A 16,384-nucleotide genomic window follows, 5' to 3' on the forward strand; every position below is an offset into this window, starting at 1 on the left:
CTTGAACTTGTGACATCACATAAGTAGGCAATCCTCTTGCCTCAGCCTTCTGTGTGGCTGGGATTACAGATGTGCACTACCACTACCAGCTCAGATTTTCTTCTAATGACAGCCTTATTTATATTTGATTAGGGCACAGTCTAATGTCTTTATCTTTTTTGTTCATCTGCAAAGATCCTTCTTTGGAATAAAATCACAGTAACAAGTGTTGAAGGTGAATTTCAATAATATTATCGTCCTTGAGCAAAAATGCTTAGCAATTACAATGCGAGAGTATTCCAGCAGTTCTGGACACCATAAATGTAGGATGTCTTATTCACATTTGATTAGAAAATTAATTCTACAATTCCTTGGAGTTCTTTCCAAAAACCACCCTGCATTTCTGTGAGCCAAACTGTCCTTGTTAGACTTTCTAGGAGCAAATCTGATATGCAAAATCATTAACAAGTGGTTTATTATGCATGCCAGACAGCATGAAGAATAGAAAAAGATGCAATTTTAGACTATAGGGTTGGCCTTAGCCCTTGGGAAGTTCTAGACCATAAGTTATATAAGCATATATCCCACTTTGAAGAGTGGGAGCCAGGCTTCTAGACTGTAGCCAGTCATAGACTATGGCTTCCCAAACTGGCCTAAACTACCCTTGGGGTTGGACTGCCTCAAGGCTAGGCCTGAAGAAGGTCACAAGAGCAATCCATTTAGACAAGAATCTATAGTATGAGGGCAAAGAGCTGGTTAAAATAACAAGAGGGGTCTGGAGGTATATGGCTAGAGTTCCCAAAGGTAAGTACTGCTAGCCATGTGTATATGAAACCCTGGGCTTCAACACAAGAAGATTTTAAATAAAACAGGGTTATTTGTAAACCTTGAGAGTTCTAGAAAGAAATGCCCTGTGACCAGACTCAGGATGTCCTGGAAGCAGAACATTGAATGGGAAGGGTATTGCAATCTTTTGTTAAGAACAAAAACTCCCAACACCATGGTATGTGAAATTTCACAAGATGTGTTAGAAAGATCTAGTGGGTGGGAAGTAGTTTGAAGAAATAGGTTAAGTTGAAAGTAATAATCAAACAAAACCAGTGGTCAGGAGAGGTGACTCCTGTCTGAAATCTCAGCACTCAGGAAACAATGAAAGAAGATCTCTACTTCAACCTGGACTATTCATGAAAGCCTGTCTCAAAAAAAAATCCAAAAATAAAACGCAGATGAAAATAATCAGAAAATAACAGAAAGATGAAAGAATTTACTTACTAGCAAAAAAAAAAAAAAAATCAGCTATTCAGGAAGAGTATAAATGTCAGGATATTCTGGTGGAGATATTCAAGTTTCTCCTGAGATGAAATTTTGGCAGACAGGGTACTAAAATTCAGACATTGATTTTTCCCAGTATTCCATAGTTAAGGAATAGAACAAGTAAGTTAGTAAACATCTTATAAGCATTATAACTGAACAGGAGACTTCTGGTCAAGATGGCATCTGCCTAGCCATGCCTTACCTCCCAGGAAAGGAAGGGGAAGACCTTTAGGATTCACTGGGGTTTTTAGGGGTTTGCAGGTCCTAGCAGGCCTCCAGTGGGAGAGCACAGATGAGCAGAGTAGGGAATACACGCATTCCCATGCTCTCCAGTCTCCCACCAGTCTCCCAATCCCCTCAAGGAGTTGTCCTAGCCGCAGTCTCAGCTGCAGTTTCCTCTGCACTAACTGCAGGCTAAGTGGACCCAGACCAGCAGGATAGCCTAGCTCTAAGCATGAATTCCATCCCACTGGAAACTGCCCCCCAATCCCCCCTTCCTGGACCAAGGCCAGCAGGCTACCCCACCCTAGACATTCCTGCCACTGAGGAGCTCCACAGGCAAATGCCACAAACCCCACCCCTGTGCACAGACCAGGCCAGCAGACTACTGTTCCCCCAGGGGACCTCCATGGGTGAACACCATCAAACTGGCTGCTGCCCCCACACCCATGCATAGACCTAGGCTGGCAGGCTAGCATTCCCAATGGGGACCTCATGTGGCATCACCATATACCTGCCCTGCCTTGTCACAGGACCCAGCATTCCCATCCACTCACCCCACAGCTTCGTGGAACCATGACACATTCCCATCCTCCCACCCCTCCCCAGCCCAGCCTCAACACCAGTTTGCTTTGTCCCATTCACCCCTGCCCCTGACCCCTTGGGCAACCTGACCACGCAGTCCCATACCCCAAACCACAGAACAACAAGCAAGCCCCTTCATCAGGTCCCCAGGCACCCACCAGAGCCTCATAGGCTCCTTCCCTCTGAGTAGGCAGGCCCCACTGCCATCAGAAGCCTAGTGAAAGCAAACATAAAAGGGAATAATCACAAAAGAAACTTCAAAGGTAGACTACAGCTTCCTCCTAAATTAAAGAAGATTCCTATACTATGATGGGAAGACCATATAGAAAAGGGAATAACATGAAAAGTCAAGTGCAAGCAAATCCAACAAGACTGCCCAGTCCCACAATGGATGTCTCTAATAAAAACATAGAAAAGTCAATAGGATCAGAACCCCAAAATAAAGATATAAGCTATGCAACCCTGACCAAGCAAATAGCATAACTTGCAGAAAATCAGCAAAGGGCCAATAATTATATGAATGCTATCCTCACTAGATTAGACCTAATAGAAAAGAACCATGAAGGGTTCCAAAGACAGTTAAATTATCTGAAGGAGAGAGAAAAAAAAAAGGACCTCAGTAACCACCTGGCTAAGATTAATTAAGACATAAAGAAATGCAAGATGAATTTCAAGCAGTATTAAGAAAATCAGAAATTGATGTGAAAAGGGAACTCAACAGAAGGATGGGAACTAAACATTAAAAAGCAGTAGAAAATACAAACCAAATTGAATAAGCCCAAATCTCTCTAGAAGCTCTCAAGAACAGAGTCAGCCATGTGGAGGATAGACTATTAGAACTGGAAGACAAAGCAGAAACAACCCATGAGTTCAAAAGTTTCAAGTTCAGAAATTTTTGTGAACAGAACATGAGGGAACTGTGGGATACCTTAATAGTCCCAAAATTCAGATCATGGGAATACCAGAAGGGGAAGAAGTTCAGACCAAAGATATGTGTTGGGCCCTGAAAGGCCCAGGCGTGAGGTCTAGTGGAACTTCCTGAGCCCAGCTAAAGTTTGGCGACCTGTCTCTGGCCAGCTAGGACTCAGCAAGACGCCTAATGGCTTCTTGCCTGCCACCTCCATGTGGCAATTATAATTACCATTTCAATAGTTACAGTTTACTATTGGCCCTTACCTCTCCCCACCATCCTAAAATCCCCGCCTTTGTCACCAATGTTATGTAGGCAACTGCTTGTAGCAATAAAGCAAGTTCCTGTGAGTTCCTGCTTCCACAAGACTCCTGACTCAGTGTGTTTTTTCTCCAGTGGCTAGGGGAGGTCTAAGCTGTCCAATGCTCATCTCCTCCTCAACCCCTTGAGAGGAACCAGCAGGCCTGGTCCTTCCCTCAGCACTACCTGCCCCCATCAGCAGAGTCCAGCAGATATGGAGAACTTATTCAACAAAATTATCAAAGAAAACTTTCCCACTCTCGCAAAAGAAAGTCTCATCAAGCCAGGTGTGGTGGCACGTGCCTTTAATCCCAGCACTTGGGAGGCAGAGGAAGGAGGATAGCTGTGAAGTCAAGGCCACCCTGAGACTACATAGTGAATTTCAGGTAAGCCTAGGCTAGAGTGAGACCCTATCTCAAAAAAGAAAAAAGAAAAAAAAAAAAAGAAGAAGCAAACAGAAATCCAAACAGACTGAACCAAAGGAGAAATTCTCCAAGACATATTATCATTAAGACTCTGATCATTGATAACAAAAGAGAAAGTCCTAAAAGCAGTTAGGGAGAAACAACATACTACATATAAAGGTAGCCCCATCAGAACACGTCAGACTTCTCATTGGAAACTGTGAAAGCCAGAAGGGCCTGGAATGGAACACTGCAAAGTCTAAGAACCTATGGCTTCCAAACTGAACTATTCTACCTAGCAAAAGTATCCCTCTTAATAGATGGTGAAAGAAAAACTTTCCATGATAAAATACAGCTTTACACCTATATGAATACAAAGCCAAACCTACAGAGAGAACTTCATGGAACTTTCCACACAGAAAAATCAAATAACCAACCTCAAGTGCCTACAAGAAGCAGATCACAATAACCAAACTCAGAGAAGGCACAAAAAAACTGCAAAGTCCAAGACAACACCAAATCACATAAACCACTATAAGATAGCAGGGGTTAAGTCAAACATCACAGTCATAACCCTAAATAATAATAGCCTTAATTCATCCATCAAGAGATATAAATTAACAGGGTAGATCAGCAAATTAGACTCCTCAATCTTCGATCTTCAAGAAACCCACCTCACCCCTAAAGATAGACACCTACTAGGGTGAAAGGGTAGAAAATGATATTCCAAACAAATGGAAATAAGAAAAAAGAAGGTGTAGCTATACTAATATCAGATAAAATATAATGCAAATGAAAAGTAATCAAAAAAGGCAAAGAAGACCACTTCTTACTTATCAAGGGAACAATCCAACAAGAGGATATCACAATCATCAATCTTTATGTACGAAACACAGGTGCACCACAATTCATAAAACAAACCTACTTGACAACAAAACAGAAATAATCACCAATGCCATCAAAATTGGGGACTTCAATACTCCACTATCAGCAATAGATAGATCATCCAAACAGAAAGTTAACAGGGAAGTGAGAGAGTTTAACAAAACCATAGGTCAATTAGACCTAACAGACATCTACAGAACATTTTATCCAAAATCCTCAAACTGTACATTCTTCTAAGCAGCCCATGAAAACTTCTCTAAAATAGATCACATAATGGATCACAAAGCCTGCCTAAATGTATTTAGGAAGATGGACATAATTTCCTGCATGATATCAGATCACAATGCTGTATTGCTAGGAAGTAACAATAAAAGATGTGCCAGGAATCCTATAAGCTCCTGGAAACTGAACAACACACTTTAAAACAATAAATTGGTAGTGAATTAAATAAAAACTGAAATAGCAAAGTTTCTAGAAATGAGTGACACTGAGAACACAATGTACCAAACCTTATGGAACACAGTGAAGGCAGTCCTCAGGGGAAAATTCATAGCACTAAATGCCTTCATAACAAAGGCAGAGAGATTCCAAATCGATAACCTAAACATCCACCTAAAGGCACTGGAAAAACAAGAATCCCACCCAGAAAGCTCCAGATGGAAAGAAATAATTAAGATGTGAACAGAAATTAATGAATGGGAAACTAAGAAAACAATTAATAAAACTGATGAAACAAATAATTGATTCTTTGAAAAATAAACAAGATTGATAAACCCCTGGTCAATTTAATCAAAAAAAAGAAAAGAAAAGAAATGCTTCAAATTAACAAAAGTGGAAATGAAAAAGGAGAGATTACAACATACAAGTGAAATTGGGAGAATCATCTAGACTTATTTCAAAAACCTCTACTCCACAAAACTAGATAATATAGAGAAAATGGATAAATTCCTGGACACTACAAGATTTCCTAAAAGAATGACAGATTTCTGTCAGAGAACTTGATGACCCACCAAAGGTTAGAGGTAAGACCCTACTGCTGAAGACACCATATGTGGTTGACACATAACATAGAGTGACATGGCTGGAAGCTGGAAGAGAGTCAGTCCCCAAACTGTCAGTGCATCTAGTGTCAGAAGATGGTACATGGGCGACTGGGGGAAAATGACCAATATCTGTCCAAGAAATTCATGGTCTAACCTACTTAGTAGCAAATGACCTGTTGTGATGCTCACACAAGTGCAATAGTGGCACACAGCCATGGTGGGAAATGAACTGCTCTTGATTTGGCTAACTGATCCATTCAGAGGAACAGAACCCATAGCTAGAGCTAGAAAAGAAGTCAGAACCAGATCCAAAAAGGAGCCTGTTCTCTATTATCAAGCTACCACCAATCATGGGCAACATGAGGGTCTACACCTATTAAATTCTCTCTAAAACAAAAATAATGGTTATGCCATTTATTTTATGCTAACTTTACTCTGTGTTGGAAAATCTGCTTCTCTTTTTCACAAAGACACAGATCCTAAGGACAGAACTACCCCATCATACCTCAAAAGGCCCCAGCTGAAATTAAGAATAATTGGGGAAACAAGCAAGTGTGCTTTTTTCTTGGTTAACCTGGTACCAGCACAAGGGTGAAGGAGATCAATAATCAACTTCTACCAAATCAGATACTCAGAGACACAGAGGCTCCCAACACTTCATCACTGAAGCAGACCAAAAATGAACCCAACATGGCTCAGGGAAATTTGCAGAAGACAGGGTGGAAAGAATGTCAGAGCCACACATGAGTCATGATACAAACAGACATTTCCTCCTACCCATAACTGAGGGCTAACCCCACAATGCATGACCCATATACCTCAACTAGGAGGGGCCAGAGGGACGGGGGAGGATAAGGAGGAGGCTAACAATGTTATCAACTTTGCTGTATTCACTGAGTACAAAACTAATTAAAAAAAGAAAAGAACAAAAAAATTCCTGGTCATATACCACCTACCAAAGCTTAAGTCAGAGCAGATTAATCTCCTTAACAAACCTATCAACCCCATTGAGATTGAAAAAGTAATTGAAAATCTCCCCAAAAAGAAGAGTCCAGGACCAGGTGGCTTTTCAGCTGAATTCTGTCAAAGCTTCATGGAAGAACTGAAACCAATATTTCTCAAACTGTGCTACACAATGGGAGAACAGGGAAAGACCCCAACTCCTTCTATGAAGCTGCTATCACCCTAATACCAGAAAAGGCAGATATGCAACAAGAAAAGAAAACTAGAGGCCTATTTTCCTGATAAACTTACATGCAAAGATCCTGAACAAAATCCTTACAAACTGATTTCAACACCACATCAAAAGCATTATCCACCTTGATCATGTAGGCTTCAGCCCAGGAATGCAAGGGTGGTTCAACATACAGAAATCTGTCAATGTAATACACCACTTAAATAAGCTTAAAAACAAAAACGAGGGCTGGAGAGATGGCTTAGTGGTTAAGCACTTGCCTGTGAAGTTTGAGGCTCTACTCCCCAAGACCCACGTTAGCCAGATGCACAAGGGGGCGCATGTGTCTGGAGTTTGTTTGCAGTGGCAGGAGACCCTGGAGTGCCCATTCTCTCTCTTTCTCTACCTGCCTCTTTCTCTCTATGCCTGTGTCTCTCAAATAAATAAATAAAAATAAAACAAAAAGATTTTTTTAAAACCACATGGTCATTTTGATAGATGTAGAAAGGGTCTTTGACAACATACTTCAATGATCAAAACATTGGAAAGAATAGGCATGGATGGTTTATATCTCCACATGATAAGGGCTATATATAAAGCCCAAATAATACTTAAAGGAGAAAGACTGAAGAAATCACCATTGAGATCAGGAACAAGACAGGGTTGTCCACTCTCACATCTGCTCTTCAACATAGTACTGGAAGTCCTAGCTCAAGCAATGACACAGGAGAAAGCAATAACAGGAATACAAATTGGAAAGGAAGAAGTTAAGTTAGCCCTATTTGCAGATAACATGATACATAAGAGACCCAAGAACCTCCATGTCAAAACTCTTAAAGGTGATTAGTTACTTCAGCAAAGTAGCAGGATACAAAATCAAGGTACAAAAATCAGTAGCCTTCCTATATGCAAAAGACAATGATACAGAGAAAGAAATAAGTGATTGTCCCCTTTTCAGTAGTAACAAAAAATAAAATAAAATATCTTGGAATAATATTAACTAGGGATGTGAAAGACCTATACAATGAAAATATAAAAACATTTTATAATCATGGAAAATGTTAATAAAAATTGAGAAAAAAAAAAAAAAGCAAAGCTGGGCATGGTGGTGCAGGCCTTTAATCCAGCACTCGGGAAGCAGAGGTAGAAGGATTGCCGTGAGTTTGAGGCCACCCTGAGACTCCATGGTGAATTCCAGCCTGAGTGAGACCCTACTTTGAAAAACCAAAAAAAAAAAACAATGGCTGGAGGGATGGCTTAGTGGCTAAGGTGTTTGCCTGCAAAGCCAAAGGACCCAGGTTCAATTCCCCAGGACCCACGTTAGCCAGATGCACAAGGTGGCACATGCATCTGGAGTTCATTCTCTGGCCTGCCCATTGTCTCTCTCTCTCTCTTTCTTCCTCTTTCTCTCTGTAAAATAAATAAATAAAAATAAAATATTTTTTTAAAAGTAAAAAAGAAAAGAAAATATAAAAACATTCCAGAAAGAAATTGAGGGGAACTTGAGAAAATGGACCAACCTCCCATGCTCCTGAATATAATTAACATTGCGAAAATGGCAGTCTTACCAAAGGCAACATACAGATTTAATGCAATAGCAATAGAAATCCCAACACTTTTATTCACAGAGATAGAAAAGAACGATCTCAAAATTGCAGAAGGCCACAATACCCAAGCATATCCTCAGCAAAGAAACATCCCTGGAGGCATCACCACACCTGATCTAAAGTTACATTACAGAGCCGGGCATGTAGGCGCACGCCTTTAATCCCAGCACTCAGGAAGCAGATGTAGGAGGATTACCGAGAGTTCAAGGCCACCCTGAGATTACATAGTGAATTCCAGGTCAGCCTGAGCCAGAGTGAGACCCTACCTCAAAAAACCAAAATAAATAAATAAAGTTACATTTCAAAGCCATAGTAATAAAAACAACATGGTACTGGCATAAAAATAGGATTATAGGCCAACAGAACAGAATTGAGGACTGGGACTTTGGGTCAAGTAACTACAACTACTTGATATTTAACAAAGGCCCTAACAATGTAGGATGGAAAAAAGGCAGCATCTTCAACAAATGGTGCTTGACAAACTGTGTAACCATATGTAAGAAAACGAAACTCAATCCACACATCCCACCATACACAAAAATCAAGTCCAGGGCTGGAGAGATGGCTTAGCGGTTAAGCGCTTGCCTGTGAAGCCTAAGGACCCCGGTTCGAGGCTCGGTTCCCCAGGTCCCACGTTAGCCAGATGCACAAGGGGGCGCACGCGTCTGGAGTTCGTTTGCAGAGGCTGGAGGCCCTGGCGCGCCCATTCTCTCTCTCTCCCTCTATCTGTCTTTCTCTCTGTGTCTGTCGCTCTCAAATAAATAAATAAATAAATAATTTAAAAAAAAAAAAAATCAAGTCCAAATGGACCAAAGACCTCAATATAAGACCAGAATCTCTACTACTACTGGAAGAAAAACTAGGAGGAACTTTCCATGATATAGGAATGGGAAAAGACTTCCTGAACAAAATCCCAGTAGCTCAAGAACTTAACCACTCAACTATTGGGATCTCATGAAGCTGAAAAGTTTCTTCATAGACAAACATACAATAAGCAAAGCCAATAGATTACCCACAGATTGGGAGAAATTTTTTGCCAGCTATACAACTGACAGAGGCCTAGTTTTTAGAATCTACAAAAACCTAAACAATAAAAGTCCAACAACCCACTCACAAAATGAAGCAAAGAACTGTGCAGGGAGTTCTCAGAGGAAGAAATACAAATGGCAAACACACACTTATGAAACTATTCTTTATCTCTAACCATCAGGGAAATGCAAATTAAAACAACTATGAGATTCCACCTTACCCCAATAAGGATAGCAAACATTAAAAAATCAGATGAAAAGAAATGCTGGCAAGGATGTGGAGAAATAGGAACCCTCATTTGCTATTGGTAGGAATGAAAGCTGGTACAACCACTATGGAAAGCAATATAGAGACTCCTAAAAAGGATGGCTATAGAGTTAACAGACCCTTTTATTCCCTTATTGGGCATTTACCCTAAAAGCTCCATGCCCCTTCAGAGATTTGCTCAACCATGTTCAAAGCTGCTCAATTCATAGTAGCTAAGAGCTGAAATCAACCCAGATGTCCATCATTAGAGGAATGGATAACCAAGATGTGGTATATCTACACAATGGAATTCTACATAGCAGTAAGGAAAAATGACATCATGAAATTTGAAGAAAAATGGTCAAACTTGGAACAGATCATTCTCAGTGAACTCACCCAATCATAGAAAGATAATCATTTCATGGTCTCACTCATCTGTGGCTCCTGATCTGAATTTGCCTTAATATGCTGACACATCTAATAAGCATCTCGAGGACTGGACAATAGACAGAGTGGGAGGGGAGGGGAGGGGGAAGGCGGGGAGGGACACAAAACTGGACCCAAATGGCAATGGTACCATAAACTTCTATATCCTAAAAGACAGACTAAATTGTTGAACCTTCATTCCTCAGAGGGAATATCTGAATCACAGAGTCCTGGAGAGTGTATGATGAAGACTAACCTTAATCTTCTCCTTTCTCTCTCTCTCTGTCTCTCTCTCTATCTCTCCCTCCCTCTTCTGTCTTTGTCCTTTATATTATCTATCCTCTTCTTCCTTCTTTCCCTTAGCTCTAGCTTATAACTCCCAGTACCAGCATGTGGGTTACGTCCACAATGAGCTGTTGATCAGAGAGACCCACAACATTTCCCAAAAGAAGACAGATTTCTGTCAGAGCACTTAATTACCCACCAGAGGTTAGTGGTAAGGCCCTACTTCAGAATACACTATATGCTGTTGGTACTGACCATGGAGGGACCTGGCTGGAATCTGTCCCCAGATAGTTCATCTAGTGCCAGGAGGTGCTACATGAGCAACTGGGAGAAAATGACCAATATCTGTCTGAGCAACTCATGTCTAAGCTACTCATGATGCTCACCCAAGTGCAATAGCAGCACACAACCACGGTGGGTAACCAACTGCTCTTGATTTGGATAATGAATCTACTCAGTGGAAAGGAGCCCATAGCTGAATATGGGAAACAAGTCAGAACCATATACAAAAAATGAGCCTGCTCTCCATTATCAAGCTCCCAGCAATCATGTGGGCTACAAGAGTGCCTACACCTATTAAATCATCTCCAAAATAATAATGGTCATCCCATTTATCCAGTTCTGACTTCATTCTCCATTGGAGACTTTGATTCTCTTTTTCAGGTGGAAGCAGATCCTGAGGAGAGAATCAGCCTATCGTACCTCAGGAGGGCCCCAGCTAAAACTTTAGAGTAATTGGGGAAATGAGCAAGAGTGCTGCTTTCTTGGTGAACCTGGTACCAGCACAAGGGTGAAGGAGATACACATAGAAAACATTCAACAATTGCCAAACCAGATATCCAGAGACACAGATGCTCCCAAGACCTCATCACTGAAGTAAACCTAAAAGACCCAACATGGCTCAAGTAAATTCGTGGAAGAGGGGGTGAAAAGATTGTTAGAGCCACAAATTAGGACATTATCCAAAGAGACATTGCCTCTTACTCAAAACTGATGGCTACCACCACAATGCACACAACCTATAGTCCCCAACATGGAGGGTCCCTGCAGAGGAGGGAGGAGGCTAACGATGGTACCAACATGGCTGTATACGCACTGTGTACATAACTAAATAAATAAAATAACGAGTTACAACTGAGAAGCAGGTGTCTATGTTACTAACAGAAATAGACTGTAACAAATCCTATACTGCCAAACATCTACCCCACCCCTTTCCTTCTCTTGGCAGTAGACCTCTTCAGCAACCATTCTTAGCCAACATCAGCATAAAATTACATTTATTAATTTGTTTAGCAAAATAACATCAGATTTGGTATATCAGCAATCGTTTTCCTGGATTTGACCTTTCAGGTGTTGGTGTGTCTTTTAATTTCCCCTGTTTATTTTGTCTCTAGAGCTCTGTGACCATGAAAGGAAGTTACCGGAGTCTCATTCGGGGTAGCCACAGAAGCAAGTGTCTTAAACAGTACTCGTACTGTGTGTGTTTAGGCTCGTGGAAATTCGACAGCTTAAAGACCAACTTACTCCAAAGTTCAATGCTGAAATCACACAAAGCTGACAGCCAACCTGATGACTGCAGTTTGCCCTCCCAGCGCTTGCGCAGGGCTCCTTCTCTTCCTAGGTGCGCGCGCCCTCTGGTGGTCAAAGCTTCAACTGCAGCAGGAGCAGCCAAACTGAAGGCTAGAGGAAAAGTTCCACTCAGTGAGAAACGCTGATCATGCCAAAATTGGAATCCTTCTATGATTCTTGAGATTATTCACATTCCAACTGTCAGAGGAGCTAATTTTAACTTTTTAACAAGCAGGAGTGTGGGGTTTTTACTAGAATATCTCTTCTCGGGGGAGAAATTGCATTCTAATTTGACAAAATAATGCTGGGAAAAGATTGGAGTGTTACCTGAGACATGGTTATCAAAGCGAACCATTGTCACCCTTTGTCCTTAATCTGACTCTTATTTACTTAGCAAGAAAAGTCGTGGATCTGGGCTCTGGGAAAGTCCACCTTGCTCAATTCTATTCTTTTTCTTTTGTGACATTGGAATAGAAATTTCTGTAAGTACTGACCTATATCCCCGGCCTCCATCTTTTTTTTTTCATTCTTCTTTTTATAGTTTTTCTTTGAGATGATATCTCACTATGTTGTGTAGGCTGGCCTCAAATTCCCTGGGACTACAAGGGTGCATATCATCTCACAGCTTTACTCACTCTTAGAATGTGAAGTCCTTACTTCCAGAAGTGAAACTTTGTATTTTGAGGTGTCAACATTAACTAAATTATATCTATCAGTTTCTGCAGTTTTGTTATCCCCTCTACTATTTATAAACAAGAGAAGTTATCCTATATAAAAATATAAGGATATCCGAATATGGGAAAAAATTAAGCCTCCATGATCTTACCATTTACAACAACTCTTATAATTGTAATATTTCTTTTTCCTCCTTTTATGTAGTACATTTCCACAATAGATATATGCATAGTGTATATCTTATCTGTGTATTGTATTAATTTATTATTTTGCTTTATTATATTACAATATGGTATGCAATATAATTATTTTGTTACTTTATGTCCATAGTGTGGTGGTTTGAATGTAAAAATATCCCCCCATAGACTCATGTGTTTGAATACTCAATCCTCAGTTGGTGACACTGTTTGGTAAGTTTGTGGAACCTTTAGAAGGTGAAACCTTGCTAGAGGGAGTGTGACACTGGATATGGGATCTGAGCCCCATTTGGAGCTCTCACTTGCTACTTCCTCCCTCTGCTGTGGATGTGATCTGGCTTTTCTGTTCCTGCCATGCTTTCCCACCACAATGGAAACTTCCCAGTGAAACTGTAAGCCAAAATAAACCCTTTCCTTCCATAACTGCTTCTGATCTGGATGTTGTCCTAGGGATGAGAAAGTGACTGCTATACATAGAGTCATTTTGAATATGTTGACAAATCTTACTTTGAATTATATTAACAGAATATGTAATAGCTGTACTTAATTACAAAAAGCTGGACTAAAGGGGGCTGGAGGTATGGCTTAGCAGTTAAGGAGTTTGTCTGCAAAGCCAAAGGATCCAGGTTTGATTCCCTTAGTGCCCAAGTTATCCAGATTCACAAGGAGTTCACGCATCTGGAGTTCTTAGCAATTATGAATTGAGCATCTATAAACATGGTTGAGTGAATATCTCTGCACTGAGGCTTGGAACACTTAGTAAAGGAATAACAGGGACTGTTGGTAACTATATAGTCAACCTTTTTAGGAGCCTTCATATTGCTTTCCATATTGGTTGTACCATCTTACATTCCCAGGAACAATGAATGAGGATTTCTATTTCTCCACACCCTTACCAACATTTGTTTTCATTTGATTTTTAATGTTTGCTATCCTTACTGGGATAAGGTGGACTCTCATAGTTGTTTTAATTTGCATTTCCCTGATGGTTAGGGATGTTGAACTTTTTTTTTTTTTTTTTTTTTTGGTTTTTTGAGGTAGGGTCTCACTCTAGCCCAGGCTGACCTGGAATTCACTATGGAGTCTCAGGGTGGCCTCGAACTCACAGCGATCCTCCTACCTCTGCCTCCCAAGTGCTGGGATTAAAGGCGTGCGCCACCACGCCCGGCTTTATTTTTTTAAGTATGTGTTTTCCATTTGTATTTATTCCTCTGAGAACTACCTGTTCAGTCCTCTGCCCCACTTAGTGAGTGGGTTGTTTAATTTTTTTATTGTTTAGGTTTGGGGCTTCTTTGTAGATTCTAGAAATAAGGCTTCTGTCAGTTGTATACCCAGCCAAAGTTTTCTCCCATTCTGTGGGTAGTTGATTGACTCTTCTTATTGTGTGTTTGCCTGTGAAAATTTTTTTCATCTTCCAGAGATTCCAATGGTTGAGTGATTGCATAAGTTCCTGAACTACTGGAGTTTTGTTAAAGAAGTATTTTCACACTCCTATATCGTGGAAAGTTCCTCCTATTTTTTCTTCCTGTACTAATATTTCCAGCCATAAATTGGGGTTTTTGATCCATTTGGACTTGATTTTTGTACATGGAGAGATGTGTGGGTCTAGTTTCATTTCCCTGCATATGATTATCCAGTTTGTCCAACACCATTTGTGGAAGATACTATTTTTTTTCCCAGTCAAAATTGTTAGGGCCTTTGTAAAATATCAAGTAGCCATTGTTACTTGGCCTAAAGACCAGATACTTTATTTTGTTCAATTGGTCTATAATCCTGTTTTGATGCCGGTACCATGCTGTTTTTGTTACTATGGCTTTGTAATATAGCTTTAGTTCATGTATGGTGATGCTTCCAGAGGTATTTCTTTTACTGAGGATATGCTTGGATATTGAAGGCCTGCTGTCATTCCATATGAATTCAGAGATCATTTTTTTCTATCTCTGTAAAGAATAATGCTAGGACTTTTATTTTTATTTATTTATTTATTTTATTGCATTAAATTTGTATATTGCTTTTGGAAAGATGGCCATTTCCACAATGTGAATTCTGCTTATCCAAGAGCATGAGAGAACTTTCCATCTTCTCAGATCTTCCTCAATTTCTTTCTTGAACATTTTTTATATTTTCAATATATAAGTCTTTCACATCCTTGGTTGGTGCTATTCCAAGATACTTTGTGTGTGTGTGTGGTGTGTGTGTGTGTGTGTGTGTGTGTGTGTGCACATGCATGTGCAGGCGTGAGCACACGCTATTGAAAATAGGACAATGTCGCTAATTAATTTTTTTATTTTTTTATTTTTTTATTAATTAGTTTTGTATTCAGAAAATACAGCTAGCTTGGTACCATTTTAGGCTCATCTGTGATCTACCCCCTCCGCTGGCCCTTCCTTGTTGAGGTATATGGGTCATGCATTCTGGAGTTAGCCCACAGTTATGGGTAGGATAAATGTCTCTGCATATCATGACCCAACATGTGCTTCTGACATTCTTTCCGCCCCCTCTTCCTCAAAATTTCCCTGAGCCATGTTGGGTTCATTTCTGGTCTGCTTCAGTGATGAGGTGTTGGAGGCCCCTGGGTCTCTGGCTCTCTGATTTGGTAGGAGCTGATTTTTCTCTGTGTTGATCTCCATCACTCTGTGCTGGGACCCAGTTCACCAAGAAAGCAGCACCCTTGCTTGTTTCACCAATTTTTCTTAGTTTCAACCAGGGCCTTTTGAGGTATGATGGGGTGGCTCTTTCCTTAGATCTACATCTATCTGAAAAAGAGAAGCAGATTCTCCAGTGGAGAGTAAGTTAGCACCAGGACAAATGAGATAATCCTTACTTTTTTTATAGAGAATTTAATAGGTGTTAGCCCTCTTGTACCCCATGATTGGTGGTAGCTTGATAATGGAGAGTGGGCTTTTGTTTGGATATGGTTCTGACTTGTTTCCCAGCTCCAGCTATGGGTCCTATTCCACTGAGGGGATGAGTTAGCCAAATCAAGAGCACTGGGTTCCCCACCATGGCTGTGTGCCACTATTGCAATTGTGTGGGCATCACAACAGGTTTTTGCTGCTAAGTAGGTTAGACCATGAATTGCTTGGACAGATATTGGTCATTTTCCCCTAGTCGTCCATGTAGTACCTTCTGGCACTAGAAGCTGTCTGGGGACTGACCTTCTCCTGGCTTCTAGCCACACCACTCCATTTTACATGTCAACCACATAAGGTGTCTTCAGCAGTAGAGTCTTACCACTAACCTTTGGTGGGTCATCAAGTACTCTGATAGAAATCTGTCTTTCTATAAGGAAACCTCGTAGGTCTCCCTGATCAAAAGCTCATTGTGGATGATAGCCACATGGTGGTACTGGGAGTTACAGGTCAGTGCCCATTAAGAAAAGGAAGAAAAAGATAACTAATATACAAGAGTTAGAGAGAAGAGAGAGAGAAGCAGAGGGAGGGAGGGAGGCTGAAGAGATTTAGGTTAGACTTCATCCTACCCTCTCCAGTGTCTTGTGGTTCAGGTGTTCCCTCTAAGGGCCTAGTGAAAGTTTAG

The sequence above is a fragment of the Jaculus jaculus genome, chromosome 4 (assembly GCF_020740685.1).
Source record: "Jaculus jaculus isolate mJacJac1 chromosome 4, mJacJac1.mat.Y.cur, whole genome shotgun sequence".
Lineage (NCBI taxonomy): Eukaryota > Metazoa > Chordata > Mammalia > Rodentia > Dipodidae > Jaculus > Jaculus jaculus.